The sequence below is a fragment of the Coccinella septempunctata genome, chromosome 7 (genome assembly GCF_907165205.1).
Source record: "Coccinella septempunctata chromosome 7, icCocSept1.1, whole genome shotgun sequence".
Lineage (NCBI taxonomy): Eukaryota > Metazoa > Arthropoda > Insecta > Coleoptera > Coccinellidae > Coccinella > Coccinella septempunctata.
Genome location: NC_058195.1, coordinates 8,809,839 through 8,824,950, shown reverse-complemented (window position 1 = coordinate 8,824,950; position 15,112 = coordinate 8,809,839).

Sequence of the window (15,112 nt, the reverse complement as noted above, 5' to 3'; positions counted from 1 at the left end):
GCTTTAAGATATCAGAACAAAGTGGTTTGCAACTGTTGTCAACATTTTTTCAGAGCTAAATTTTCATGAACAAGTCTTATTCTGTCTTGTTTCCTCACTGAAATGTTTTAAATTCACATAACGATGATAAACTCACAATTACAAAGAGTCTGTCTTAAAAGACTATTTGGAATATTCCCGATTCTATGGGTTGATATACCATGAGAAAAGTATGAGAAAGATGGAGAAGGAGATATAGATGGGAAGGATAAAAATATAAACTTGCTGATTGGTTTCTAGGCATAATTAACATGTGTACGAGAATATATTAAAAAATTCTTAGAATACTATAGAACCAAACAAAATTTCAATGTCAAAATATTTATTACTCAACATATTCTCCTCTTAATTTATTACAGCGAACCTGCAACGTCTCTGGACCTTTAAAAAAAATGTTTCTTCTTGCTCTACAAACCAGACCTCCACAGCTTTTATTACCTCCTCGTTGGAAGAATATTTACGACCTTTTAAACTTTTTTTCAGATGAGGACAGGGATGATAGTCGGATGTAGCCAAATCTGGTTCATAAGAGGGGTGTATTAGTAATTCAAACCCTAAATCACGAATTTTTTGCATGGCAACATGAGATTTGTGTGCAGGAGCGTTGTCCTGCAAAAACAAAACACCTTTGGATAGCTTTCCGCGTCTTTTCTTTTCAATTTTTCACCGTAGTTTATGTCGAATAGTAATCTCCGGTTATTGTTCTGCCCTTAATCAAAAAATCAATCATGACTACCCCATGGCAATCCCAAAAAACTGCAGCAAGAACTTTTCCAGCAGATTTTTGGACACGAAACTTCTTAGGTCTTGGAGAACCAGGGTGTCGCGATTCCATCGATAGTTGCTTTGTTTCTGGATCGTAGAAATCTACCCAAGTCTTATCCATAGTAACGATTCAATTTAAGAAGTCTACACCGTTTTCAAATCGAGCACAGATCGAACGCGATGCTTCTACCCTTGCACGCTTTTGGTCAACATTCAAACATTTGGGTATCCATTTTGCAGCAATTTTTCTCATGTCCAAATTGACGTGAACTATATGATGAACGCGTTCGTATGAAATATTCAGTGCTTCCGATATCCGTTTTAGACAAATTCGACGGTCTGATAAAATCATGTCATGAACTGCATCTATATTTTCGGGGACTGACACAGAAACTGGCCTTCCCGATCGGTCATCATCTTCAATGGAAAATTTACCTCTTTTGAAGCTTGCAGTCCAATTTTTCACTGTCGCATAGGAAGGACATTGATCACCATGGTTTTAAAGCATCTTCGTAAATCTGCTTACCTCTTAACCCTTTCAAATACAGGTAATTGGTGATGGCTCGATACTCCAATTTTTCGAGTTCCACAATTTTGGTGGACATCTTCTTTCTTTTAACCTATTGCATAACTCTGGTTCACTTTTTTGACCTCAAACTTCACACTGACACTTCTTATGTTCGTCGCAATATTTTTTTTATGCATGGAACTGGTCTAGGCTAACTAGATATCAATACATCCTAGTACAATCTCATTCTATAAAAGAAGTGCTACAGATGGTTGACATACATAAGAGCAGAACTTCTTCACCTGATTTATGATTCGTTCGTTGCTATGGTAACGCAATATTTTTTTTTATGTATGGAACTGGTCTAGGCTAACTAGATATCAATACATCCTCGTACAATCTCATTCTATAAAAGAAGTGCTACAGATGGTTGACAATGTTGACATACATAAGAGCAGAACTTCTTCACCTGATTTATGATAAACTGATTTCTCCAATTTTTTAAATGATATGGTTGCGTGAAAATTATCATAAAACCTTCTAACCAGAAGGGATGTGCCAAATACTACGTTCATAGTAGCTTTCAACTGGGCTGAACCCCATAACTAATTTAAAATTCCTCTCCACTACTGGAACTCCCACATATCAACATTTTCTGGGAACTTCTCTTTTATGTGAGAAAATATCGAAACAAGGATGAATTTTATATACGCCACAGGCTAGGCATCTCCAAAACTACAAGATCAATAGACCAAAAGGCAGAGATTGATATCTGGGCCACCACTAACCCTTTAATGCCATGGTTTATTGCCCTCTAGCGAAACAATGCGAAGGTGTAGCTTTCCCATACCACCCAAACCATTTTCTCCTCTTTCCCCAGATGAATTGATACCGACGGACCACTGTCAATCGGTACTTTAGCCCAACAAACAAAATTGATTAAACTCTACCCTCTCAATGACCCAAGAGTTAAATATACCGGTCATTTGCCACAGAGCAACGTGCAATTATATATTTAAAGTCTGGGAAAAATCTCGCGACCGATTCCGTCGCAACACACCCACATAAAGAGCGAAATTACCGGGTAGGAAGAAGCGGGCGGGCGGCCCGAGGCCGGCCCTGAGGGCGCCGGCCTGTAGCGACCCTTGCAGGAACGCCCCTGGAGACACGTAAGTATAGGGAAGAAGGCCGACGGGTCTCGATGTGGCCCCCTGAAAAGGATTTCACGAAATCGCGGTCCGAAATGTTCCCCGTAGTGGATTTTTAGCGTAAACTGTGATTTGGAGCGCCAGGTCAGGACTCAGCTCACTGGGTTGCCCAGAAAATATAAAATGACTAAGAAATCATTTTTTAAGGTGTATTTCTAGGAAATACATAAACTTCCCTCTTCTACAATCTTTTTGATCACTATTTTTGAATTGCCAACTTGCAATTCATTTCGAAGATCCTCATAAGATGACTGAGTATTCAATTATCTTTATATCTTCAATTTATTTCGCAGAATTGACGGTTGGAGTATATAGGCTATGTCCCAGAGAAGGAAATGCCTTGAATGTATTTGTATGCATTTGAAACTACAAAATTACCGTGGAGTCAAACATACTTTTCTTTTTTTTTTAATAGTAATCACTTTGACCTTTTCTGATTATGTTAATTTTAATATAATCAAAATTACTCCTAATTCATCAAATTGACTTCAATTCCATATAGTGACTTCATTATCGTTTTAATGACTTTCATTCATGTCTGTCTGAATCTTTATAGAGTTACAGAAAACGTCTTTGATCATTATTAATTATTATTAATCAAATACGAGTTCAGTGGACTATTAAACTTTGTATTCGTTTCATATAGGGTCTTTTTTATGAAGAAATATTGTAATATATAATGTTCCTAGGACAATGGGAAGCTCAGTGCTTGCTTGCAATCTGCGTATACGGGGATGTATTGATATTTAGTTAGCCTAGACCAGTTCCATGCATAAAAAAATATTGCGTTACCATAGCAACGAACAATAACTCATTAGAAGTGTCAGTGTGGAGTTTGAGGTCAAAAAAGTGAACCAGAGTTACGCAAGAAATTAAAAGAAAGAAGATGTCCACCGAAATTGTGAAAATCGAAAAATTGGAGTATGGAGCCATCATCAAGTACCTGTATTTAAGGGTTAAGAGGTAAGCAGATTCACGAAGATATGCTTAATACCCTTAGTGATCAATGTCCTTCGTATGCGACCGTGAAAAATTGGACTGCAAGTTTCAAAAGAGGTAAATTTTCCATTGAATATGATCGGTAAGGCCAGTTTCTGTGTGAGTCCCCAAAAATATCGATGCAGTTCATTACATGATTTTATCAGACCGTCGAATTGGGCTAAAAGGGATACCTGAAGCACTGAATATTTCCTACGAACGCGTTTATCATATAGTTCACGTCAATTTGGACATGAGAAAAATTGCTGCACAATGGATCCCCAAATGTTTGAATGTTGACCAAAAGCGTGCAAGGGTAGAAGCATCGCTTTCGATAAAAGCAACAATCGGTGGAATGGCGACACTCTGCTTCTCTAAGACCTAAGAAGTTGCGTGTCCAAAAATCTGCTGGAAAAGTTCTTGCTTCAGTTTTTTGGGATTGCCATGGAGTAATCATGATTGATTTCTTGGATAAGGGTAGAACAATAAATGGAGAATACTATTCGACATAACTGACCTCTCTACGGGAAAAAATTTAAGAGAAAAGACGCGGAAAGCTTTCCAAAGGTGTTTTGTTTTTGCAGGACAACGCCCCTGCACACAAATGTCATGTTGCCATGCAAAAAATTCTTGATTTAGGGTTTGAATTACTAGAACACCCCCCTTATTCACCACATTTGGCTCCATCCGACTATCATCTCTTTCCTCAACTGAAAAAAAGTTTAAAAAGTCGTAAATTTTCTTCCAACGAGGAGGTAATAAAAGCTGTGGAGGTCTGGTTGGCAGTGCAAGAAGAAACATTTTTTCAAAGGTCTACAGACGTTGCAGTTTCGCTGTAATAAATGTATCCAATTAAGAGGAGAATATGTCGAATAATAAAATATTTTGACATTGAAATTTTGTTTGGTTCTATAGTGGGCTAAGAATTTTTCAATATATCCTCGTACGCTCATTTAAAAGTCACGTAGAAACAGCAGCATTCTCAATAGTTAACAAGAAAGTTGCCCCAAATGTACCAAAGCACTTCACAAAGAGATTTTTCCTGCGTTCAATTCGAATCTTCTAGCGCAAAAATGCTTCTAAATCCGTGTCTTTGTGTATTCTATGCCTCGAACTACTTTCTTTGTTTTCAAGCCAAAAAAATTCATAATAATACACGTTTGATAGTCAATTTAGCCATAAGAACGAAAAATTTCAGGAAATTCCCTGCAGGATTTCCATAATCTATTTCCTCTTCTCTTTCTACGAGTGAAATGAACGAACGGAGTATAATCTGTATCAACAGCAAAACCAGCAGATCCTGTCCTGCTCCGACTAATGATACGTTAGAATTTTGTCCAAATTCCGAGAAATCCAGTCGTGATTATGTTTTAATTTGGAATTGTCGAAAAAATGCACATAATGCAGGTCTCGATCCGCTGATCATTTCTACATCTTTATCCTAATGACCGGGTTTCAGTGGCTCTAATGAAAAGGACACTGAATTATAGAAATTATCCTAAAAGTTGAGCTAACATAAATGGTACCCATGAAATGAACACGATTCGAGTTAAATGAGCTAAAATGATCGCTGGGCATGGTCACCGAGGGATGGTTCACGGTAAAATCACCGTTTTTGCGTTTTCGATAATTCCTGTTTTTCCAAAAGAGGTATCACGTGAAATGATATACCTCAAATGATTGGTTTTGGAGTTGTGGAATCATTTCGAGAGCTCCTGCTTCAGAAGTATGCCAAGGGGTGTTTCGCTGAAGGAATATTGGAAAGTTTAAAGAGAGTTTTCTTGTAGTAGGGTGAAGAATATTATGAATGAAAGATTAATCTGTCATGAGGTGTTGCAGACACATTCGTACTACCAATCTTGATTGTGCTTTGCAGGCACTTGTGCATGTCCATCATACCTATCGCTATTTTCATTATTACGAGGATGTATTGATATCTAGTTAGCCTAGACCAGCTCCATGCAAAAAAAAATTTTGAGTTAATATAGCAACGAACAATTTCTCATTAGGAGTGTCAGTGTCAAGTTTGAAAGCAAAAAAGTAAACCAGAGTTACGCAATAAATTGAAAGAAAGAAGAAGTCTACCGAAATTGTGAAAATCGAAAAATTGGAGTAGCGGGTCATCATCAAGTACCTGTATTTAAAGGGTTGAGAGGTAAGCAGATTTACGAAGATATGCTTAATACCCTTGGTGATCAATGTCCTTCGTATGCGACCGAAAAAAATTGGCCTACAAGCTTCAAAAGAGGTAAATTTTCCATTGAAGATGATGACCGATCGGGTTAGCCAGTTTCTGTGTCAGTTCCCGAAAATATCGATGCAGTTCATGACATGATTTTATCAGACCGTCGAATTGGGGTAAAACGGATATATGAAGCACTGAATATTTCATTCATCATATAGTTCATCATATAGTTCGCGTCAATTAGGACATTAGAAAAATTGCTGCAAAATGGATCCCCAAATGTTTGAATGTTGACCAAAAGCCTGCAAGGGTAGCAGCATCGCGTTCGATTTGTGCTCGATTTGAAAACGATGTAGACTTCTTAAACCGAATTGTTACTATGGAAAAGATATGGGTACATTTCTACTATCCAGAAACAAAGCAACAATCTATGGAATGGCGACATCCTGGTTCTCCAAGACCTAAGAAGATGTGGCAAGAATGGAGGAGATCAAATACAGAGTGTCTCATGAGCATTGCGAACAAATTCAGGGATTGCTTCGTCTCCAAATGAATAACCTCGATATTTTCGAAACTTAAACCGAATTGTTACTATGGAAAAGACATGGGTACATTTCTACTCTCCAGAAACAAAGCAACAATCTATGGAATGGCGACATCCTGGTTCTTCAAGACCTAAGAAGTTTCATGTCCAAAAAATCTGCTGGAAAAGTTCTTGCTTCAGATTTTTGGGATTGCCATGGAGTAATCATGATTGATTTGTTTGATAAGGGTAGAACAATAACCGATAACTATTCGACATTACTGACCACTCTATGGAAAAAATCAGAGAGAAAAGACGCTGAAAGCTATCCAAAGGTATTTTGTTTTTGCAAGACAACGCCTCTGCACACAAATCTCATGTTGCCATGCAAAAAATTCGTGATGTAGGGTTTGAATTACTAGAACAACTCCCTTATTCACCAGATTTGGCTCCATCTGACTTCATCTCTATCCTGACTTGAAAAAAATTTAAAAGGTCATAAATTTTCTTCCAACAAGGAGGTGATAAAATCTGTGGAGGTTTGGTCTTCAGAGCAAGATGAAACATTTTTTTTGAAGGTCTAGAGACGTTGCAGGTTCGCTGTAATAAATGTATCCAATTAAGAGGGGAATATGTCGAATAATAAAATATTTTGACATTGAAATTTTGTTTAGTTCTATAGTAGGATAAGAATAATAAATATATCCTCGTATGTTGCTTCAAGGTTGAAAAATTACTTATCGGAGGTTATGCGTGCAAAATTTCATGAACCTAGATGCAGTATAATACAGTTATAGCAGAATTCATATCCCTCACTGAAAAAAAGATGTGTATATAATATGTAAGTGCCCAAATGGTCAATTTTGTGTGGAAAGGAATTTAAGGGGCGTGAAATTCGAATACTATTCCTTGTATTGAAATTCAATATCGACTTGGTTGAGACCAGAATACAAACATCCTCAATACTTACGAGTACCTTTCCAGTTTCCTCAGTAAAGTAAAAAGCTTAATTTCGGATAATCCTTTTCATTTGATCCACAGTTCTTCACCATGCAATGATTTTTGAACTGTATTTGGAGGTTTTAACCAAGAAATTAGACGAAAAATTCAATAATCAGTAACTAGAACGAGCTAGATGAACAAAAGGCGGTACGAGAACATTCAAAACCAGCCTTTGGGTAGTAAAAACACATTTGAAACACAGATGGCGCTCACATCACTTTAGTCACTTCGTTTCCCATCTTTCTGCTCTATAATCTTTGGAAATTAGTATATATCGATTAGAAATTTTTAGTTGATTTTGCTACCTAACAAAATTTCAAACACTGTTTTGCTCTTGAAATTCGCACCTTTTTTTGGTCATAAAGCAAGGATCATGACGCAGGTATAAAAAAATTTTTTTCGCGCGCTCTATCAAAAATCCGAACATACCTCCCGTCCCACCCCGTATAATTATCGGAACTCATTTTTTTCAAACGTCGGGGGACGCACGATCCACGGTCCTGGGGGGGCGTGAGAGGCGGCATCACAACAAACCATCATGTGGGCCCCCTTTAAACGGACGGACGTTCTTTCTCGGTCGTTTTCTAAACCGGCAATTTTCTAAAATGTACGAAAGTGCGACCCGTGGTACCAGCGCCGCCTCGGACCGCGCTTAATTGGGGGTTACATACGCGGTGGTTGCGTTCTGGCGCCACGGGGCCAAAACCCTCCCCGGTGCGACGTTTCGCAAGATTCCAAGCCTCCGATTGCCGGCCCGGCCCGACGGTTAATTATAAGTATTAGTGTGATTGGATTCGGACTTAATTCTGTTGGGATAACTGAGGATGGTAGTTTGGGACGGTGGAAACGTTGCAACCGGGTTTTTCGATGACCGTCCTCGGGGGTTACGGGGGTTGATGAGCTGTATCGATGGTATCTGGTAGTTGGCAGTTTTTCTGATTGACGTTTCGGTAGTAGAAATGTCATTATGACGTCTGGTTCGGGGTTTGTCCCATTTTTCTTCGTTACGCGTCATTGAATGACCCATTTAAGTACAGGTGGTTTCATAAAGATGTGGCGAAAATGGAAGGGATCAAATACAGGGTGTTTCATGAACATTGCGAACAAATTCAGGGAATGCTTCGTCTACAAATGAACAACCTCGATATTTTCGAAACTTATATTGACCATTTCCAACAATTCTTGTAATTTAAAAAGCTTGTTGGTGTTATAAAATTCATCACTCGATTGTTGTACTCTAAGTAGTATTTTTTGGACTAACAAACGGTTTTAAATTTTAACTGAAAAGTGACGCATCCTAAAGCCTTTTTTTGTTCTGAATTGAATAAGATCTGTAGAAATGGATTTTCTTTTGGAAAAGGACACTGACGAACTATTCTTTCTTCAACAATAATAAGATCAAGACCAGTAGGCAACCACTGTAGTTGCTGAAGGCGACGTATATTAAACGTGAAATTTTCAACTCAATGAGGACATTGTTACTAAATCTTGTTCAAATAACTTTTTGGTGTTATAAAATTCATCACTCCATTGCTCTACTCTAGTATTTTTTGGACTAACAAACGGTTTTTAATTTTACTGAAGAGTGGTGCATCCTAGAGACACTTTTTGTTCTGAATTGAATAAGATCTGTAGAAATGGATTTACTTCTGGAGAAGGATAATGACGAACTATTCTTCCTTCAAAAATAATAAAGTCAATGCCAGTACGCACGCCACTGTAGTTGCCGAAGACGAGGTATATTCAACGTGAAATTTTCATCTCAATGAGGACATTGTTACCAAATCTTGTTCAAATATCTTTTTGGTGTTATTATAAAATGCTTCACTCGATTGCTCTACTAGAGTAATTTTTGGGAACTAACAAACGGTTTTGAATTTTACTGAAGAGTGGTGCATCCTAGAGACACTTTTTGTTCTGAATTGAATAAGATCTGTAGAAATGGATTTACTCCTGGAAAAGGATAATGACGAACTATTCTTCCTTCAAAAATAATAAAGTCAATGCCAGTACGCACGCACGCCACTGTAGTTGCTGAATACGAGGTAGATTCAACGTGAAATTTTCACCGCAATGAGGACATTTTTAACAAATCTCGATCAAATATCTAATAATGACAATAAGGATGAGGACAGAGCACTATTCATCGACATGACTATTCCAAATAATAACAAAATTCTAGATAGACACACCGAAAAAATTTCAAAATACAGAGATCTAGAGGAACAAACCAGGAGACAGTGGAAGCTGAAAGATATCAAGACCATCCCTATTGTCATTTCATCTACAGGCCTGATACCGAAGAAACTACCAGAAAACTTGAGGAAACTTCAGTTGGACGAAAATATCTATAGAGTCATGCAGAAAGCGGTACTGCTGGGAACGGCGAGAACTGTATGCAAGTACATGGAGAATGCAGAGGAACACCGTCTGCTTCGACAGGAAGTGCGGGTGGATCAAGAATCCAACCGACAGCAAGAAGCCGAGGAGTGGCCCGAATCCAACCATCACCACGAGCCCGAAAACCTGGAAAGGGCTCCAACAGAGCTTAATCCTTCTGATATCCGATATATCTGGGATAAATGAATGTTCCTCTGGAGAGGAGTGTGAAAGCCGCAAAGCTAAAGTCATAATATACTGTCTTTATTGAGGAAAACTAAAAAAAAAACACTTTAGGCGAAGTCTAGCATGAGCTACTTCACTAAACCCCTGACAAATTACAAAAAAAATAAAACACAAATGAAAAAACAGAAACAAAAACAAAAAATTACAGGAAAGTGGAACATTACGAAATATAAAATGAACTTAAAATTAACATGTGCACCAGAAAAAAATAAAAAAAACAAGTCCAAAGCTAAGACTGGTTCACAAGCAGCTCATTTCTAAATACGATGTACCAAAACGGTTAAATGAAGCCGAAAAACATTGTCAACCCTGAGCCACTCCAACCTATTTATTCCACTGCTAACCTCCCTATCGTACTTTCTCAACCCCAAAACGTAGCGACACCACGAATTCTGCATTTTCTGAAAATTATACAGAGCTACTCCCTGCTCTTCGTTCTTGACTTCTGCGCATCTAGTGCTTTTCTCGCCTGATCGTGTCTCACCTCCTCCTTCGTTACTCGGTACTAAGTAACGACACTTAAACCATTTGACAGGGATCTTTAGTTGTCCCGCACTGCTTAGTTGGTGCAACCGCCTACCCAACGATAGATGGCGCTAACATTTGTATATATCCTAATGGAGCCACACAAAATGAATGATATGGTGGTTAACGAACAGAGTGATCAGTGAACAGACTTCTAATTTGCTTCGTCAGATTCAAATGTGGGTGTTTAAGGTGGCAATATATGATTCCTTGAGTCAGTTTCTGGATGTGCCACACTTATCCCTAACAGCGCGTCATTCTCAAGATCACAGCGAACTATCTCCTTTCCAAGCCATTAATTCCATAAAAAACTAAATTTCTTCATACTCGTCATCAATCAAATCCATGACAAATGACCATACGCGTATTGAATTCTTCGGAGAAACCCAACAACTTCTAGATACTTCATAAAATCTTCCCATAAAGGGCAGAACTTTTTCGACTGCCTCACCGTGTCGAATTTCAACCTGAGCAAAAATGCGCATCGCAGGCCTGATGACCGTGGAAGTAACGTATAAATAAAAAATCCCAAGACATATGCCTGACGACCGATGACCCATAGGTCCACCGACAATCGCACGTGATTGATTACAATTTTATTTGACACCGTGAATTTTCGGACACCGTGATATTTCACAGAGTTCGGCGGCTTCGCTTAGAGAAGCTCCCTCGGCAGATTGTGATTAGGTTTCGTCGGGAAAAAAATTGTGTGAGAGGAGATTGATTTGGTATAATATGCGCTACAACGATTATCAATTAGATGATTAATGAGGGGGTAATGTTAGTGAATTCAGTTGATATTAGTCTTCCTGAAGAGTTTTGGTTCTCCATTTCACCAATAAAAATCTTCACGTTGTTCCACAGGGCTCTGTATTGTTACCTACGCTCTTTCAGATACTTTTGAACGTAGAAACATAAAGTCAGCATTTAAAGGCATGAAACCAGCATATGTATCTATACTCCATTCACTTTTATTTTAGCACTAGGTTGGCCATGGAAATTTGACACATTTCACTCTGTATGGTACGAAAATAAGGGGTTATGACGCTTGTCAAAAAGTTTTTGGGTTTTAAATCAACGCTATGTTGCCCGTTCTACGTAAAAGTTTCTTTTATTACGTAGGCATTTTATCACAATGTCGAATCTCTTAGGAAAATATGTGACGAACATAATTGAAGTTTATACAAACTGATTGAAGGCACACCAAATCCAGTTATTTGCATGGAAAATACAAGAGATCAGTATAATATCATGATATGCACTAGCTTGAGGAGAGTTAATGTTCGTTATCTTCTTTGGCTAAAGTTTGAATGCGTTACATCAGTTGTAGATTTCAAAAATATTAACGCGAAGTTCAATGCATATGATGCAGTGGTTGGGAATGGGTATCTCTCGAAGGAATTAACAGATAATTACAAGGATGTTAAATTCTTCAACAAAAATCATCTTGAATCAATATAAGTAAAAGGAATTAAAGGTTTAAAAGTTTCAAGTCAAGATGAACTTCACCGTTGAACAAAAATTTCACATGAATAAACAATCAACAGGACAACTGGCGAGTATTTGAGGCTGTTCATCTTAATACATTCATATAATAATACTAATTAGGTAGTTATTGGTATTGGTACCTTAAGACATTTAAAATGTATTGTACATGTCAAATGAAAAATAGAAAAATCCATTTTCGGGAACTTATTCTACGATTACATCCATCGAAATCTCGATTTTTTGGGTCAAAAATGAGCAAGAGGTTAGACCCCCCCTAAAATGACCTATTTGCTACTCTGTCTAAAAATCAGGATGTTCTATGACTGTCCTCGGACATGGAGTGCATAGAATTTGTTTTGAAGATTCTAGAAAACCAAGCAGTTGATGATTCAATAGAAAATTGCACTTCAGAGAGCTCTTCGAAGTCAACTCGAAAATGAAAAGTGGAAAAACAAAAAAAATTATTTTCTCCTAAACAGTGTCAGATATTGGGAAGTTTGGTATGGAAATATAGGTTTTCGAACACGCTGAATCTATTGCGAGCAATTTCGAGAACCTATCTCCGTTCGTTTAGATTCTCATCTTGGAAATGGCATTTTTCAAAAATTTGCAATTTTCAATCTGCGATATCTCCTGTTATATTCGTCTGGTCGAATTAGGATTTCCGGTTTTATAATCAGCGTTGCCTAGGCCCTAGGCTTCCACCCTAGCATAAAAACTCGATTTCGAAAATCTCGATTTTTTGGGTCAAAAATGAGCAAGGGGTTAGACCCCCCTAAAATGACCTATTTGCTACTCTGTCTAAAAATCAGGATGTTCTTTGACTGTCCTAGGATATGGAGTGCATAGAATTTGTTTTGAAGATTCTAGAAAACCAAGCAGTTGATGATTTAATAGAAAATTGCACTTCAGAGAGCTCTTCGAAGTCAACTCGAAAATGAAAAGTGGAAAAACAAAAAAAATTATTTTCTCCTAAACAGTGTCAGATATGGAAAAGTTTGGTATGAAAATATAGGTTTTCGAACACGATGAATCTATTGCGAAAAATTTCGAAAGCCTATCTCCGTTCGTTTAGATTTTCATCTTGAAAATGGCATTTTTCTAAAATTTGCAATTTTCAATCTGCGATATCTCCTGTTATATTCGTCTGATCCAATTAGGATTTCCGGTTTTATAATCAGCGTTGCCTAGGCTTCCACCCTAGCATAAAAACTCGATTTCGAAAGTCTCGATTTTTTGGGTCAAAAATGAGCAAGGGGTTAGACCCCCCTAAAATGACCTATTTGCTACTCTGTCTAAAAATCAGGATGTTCTATGACTGTCCTCGGATATGGAGTGCATAGAATTTGTTTTGAAGATTCTAGAAAGCCAAGCAGTTGATGATTCAATAGAGAATTGCACTCCATAGAGCTCTTCGAAGTCAACTCGAAAATGAAAAGTGGAAAAACAAAAAAAATTATTTTCTCCTAAACAGTGTCAGATATTGGGAAGTTTGGTATGGAAATATAGGTTTTCGAACACGCTGAATCTATTGCGAGCAATTTCGAAAACCTATCTCCATTCGTTTAGATTCTCATCTTGGAAATGGCATTTTTCAAAAATTTGCAATTTTCAATCTGCGATATCTCCTGTTATATTCGTCTGATCCAATTAGGATTTCCGGTTTTATAATCAGCGTTGCCTAGGCCCTAGGCTTCCACCCTAGCATAAAAACTCGATTTCGAAAATCTCGATTTTTTGGGTCAAAAATGAGCAAGGGGTTAGACCCCCCTAAAATGACCTATTTGCTACTCTGTCTAAAAATCAGGATGTTCTTTGACTGTCCTAGGATATGGAGTGCATAGAATTTGTTTTGAAGATTCTAGAAAACCAAGCAGTTGATGATTCAATAGAAAATTGCACTTCAGAGAGCTCTTCGAAGTCAACTCGAAAATGAAAAGTGGAAAAACAAAAAAAATTATTTTCTCCTAAACAGTGTCAGATATGGGAAAGTTTGGTATGAAAATATAGGTTTTCGAACACGCTGAATCTATTGCGAGCAATTTCGAAAGCCTATCTCCGTTCGTTTAGATTTTCATCTTGAAAATGGCATTTTTCTAAAATTTGCAATTTTCAATCTGCGATATCTCCTGTTATATTCGTCTGATCCAATTAGGATTTCCGGTTTTATAATCAGCGTTGCCTAGGCTTCCACCCTAGCATAAAAACTCGATTTCGAAAGTCTCGATTTTTTGGTTCAAAAATGAGCAAGGGGTTAGACCCCCCTAAAATGACCTATTTGCTACTCTGTCTAAAAATCAGGATGTTCTATGACTGTCCTCGGATATGGAGTGCATAGAATTTGTTTTGAAGATTCTAGAAAGCCAAGCAGTTGATGATTCAATAGAGAATTGCACTCCTGAGAGCTCTTCGAAGTCAACTCGAAAATGAAAAGTGGAAAAACAAAAAAAATTATTTTCTCCTAAACAGTGTCAGATATGGGAAAGTTTGGTATGAAAATATAGGTTTTCGAACACGCTGAATCTATTGCGAGCAATTTCGAAAACCTATCTCCGTTCGTTTAGATTCTCATCTTGGAAATGGCATTTTTCAAAAATTTGCAATTTTCAATCTGCGATATCTCCTGTTATATTCGTCTGATCCAATTAGGATTTCCGGTTTTATAATCAGCGTTGCCTAGGCCCTAGGCTTCCACCCTAGCATAAAAACTCGATTTCGAAAATCTCGATTTTTTGGGTCAAAAATGAGCAAGGGGTTAGACCCCCCTAAAATGACCTATTTGCTACTCTGTCTAAAAATCAGGATGTTCTTTGACTGTCCTAGGATATGGAGTGCATAGAATTTGTTTTGAAGATTCTAGAAAACCAAGCAGTTGATGATTCAATAGAAAATTGCACTTCAGAGAGCTCTTCGAAGTCAACTCGAAAATGAAAAGTGGAAAAACAAAAAAAATTATTTTCTCCTAAACAGTGTCAGATATGGGAAAGTTTGGTATGAAAATATAGGTTTTCGAACACGCTGAATCTATTGCGAGCAATTTCGAAAACCTATCTCCGTTCGTTTAGATTCTCATCTTGGAAATGGCATTTTTCAAAAATTTGCAATTTTCAATCTGCGATATCTCCTGTTATATTCGTCTGATCCAATTAGGATTTCCGGTTTTATAATCAGCGTTGCCTAGGCTTCCACCCTAGCATTAAAACTCGATTTCGAAAATCTCGATTTTTTGGGTCAAAAATGAGCAAGGGGTTAGACCCCCCTAAAAT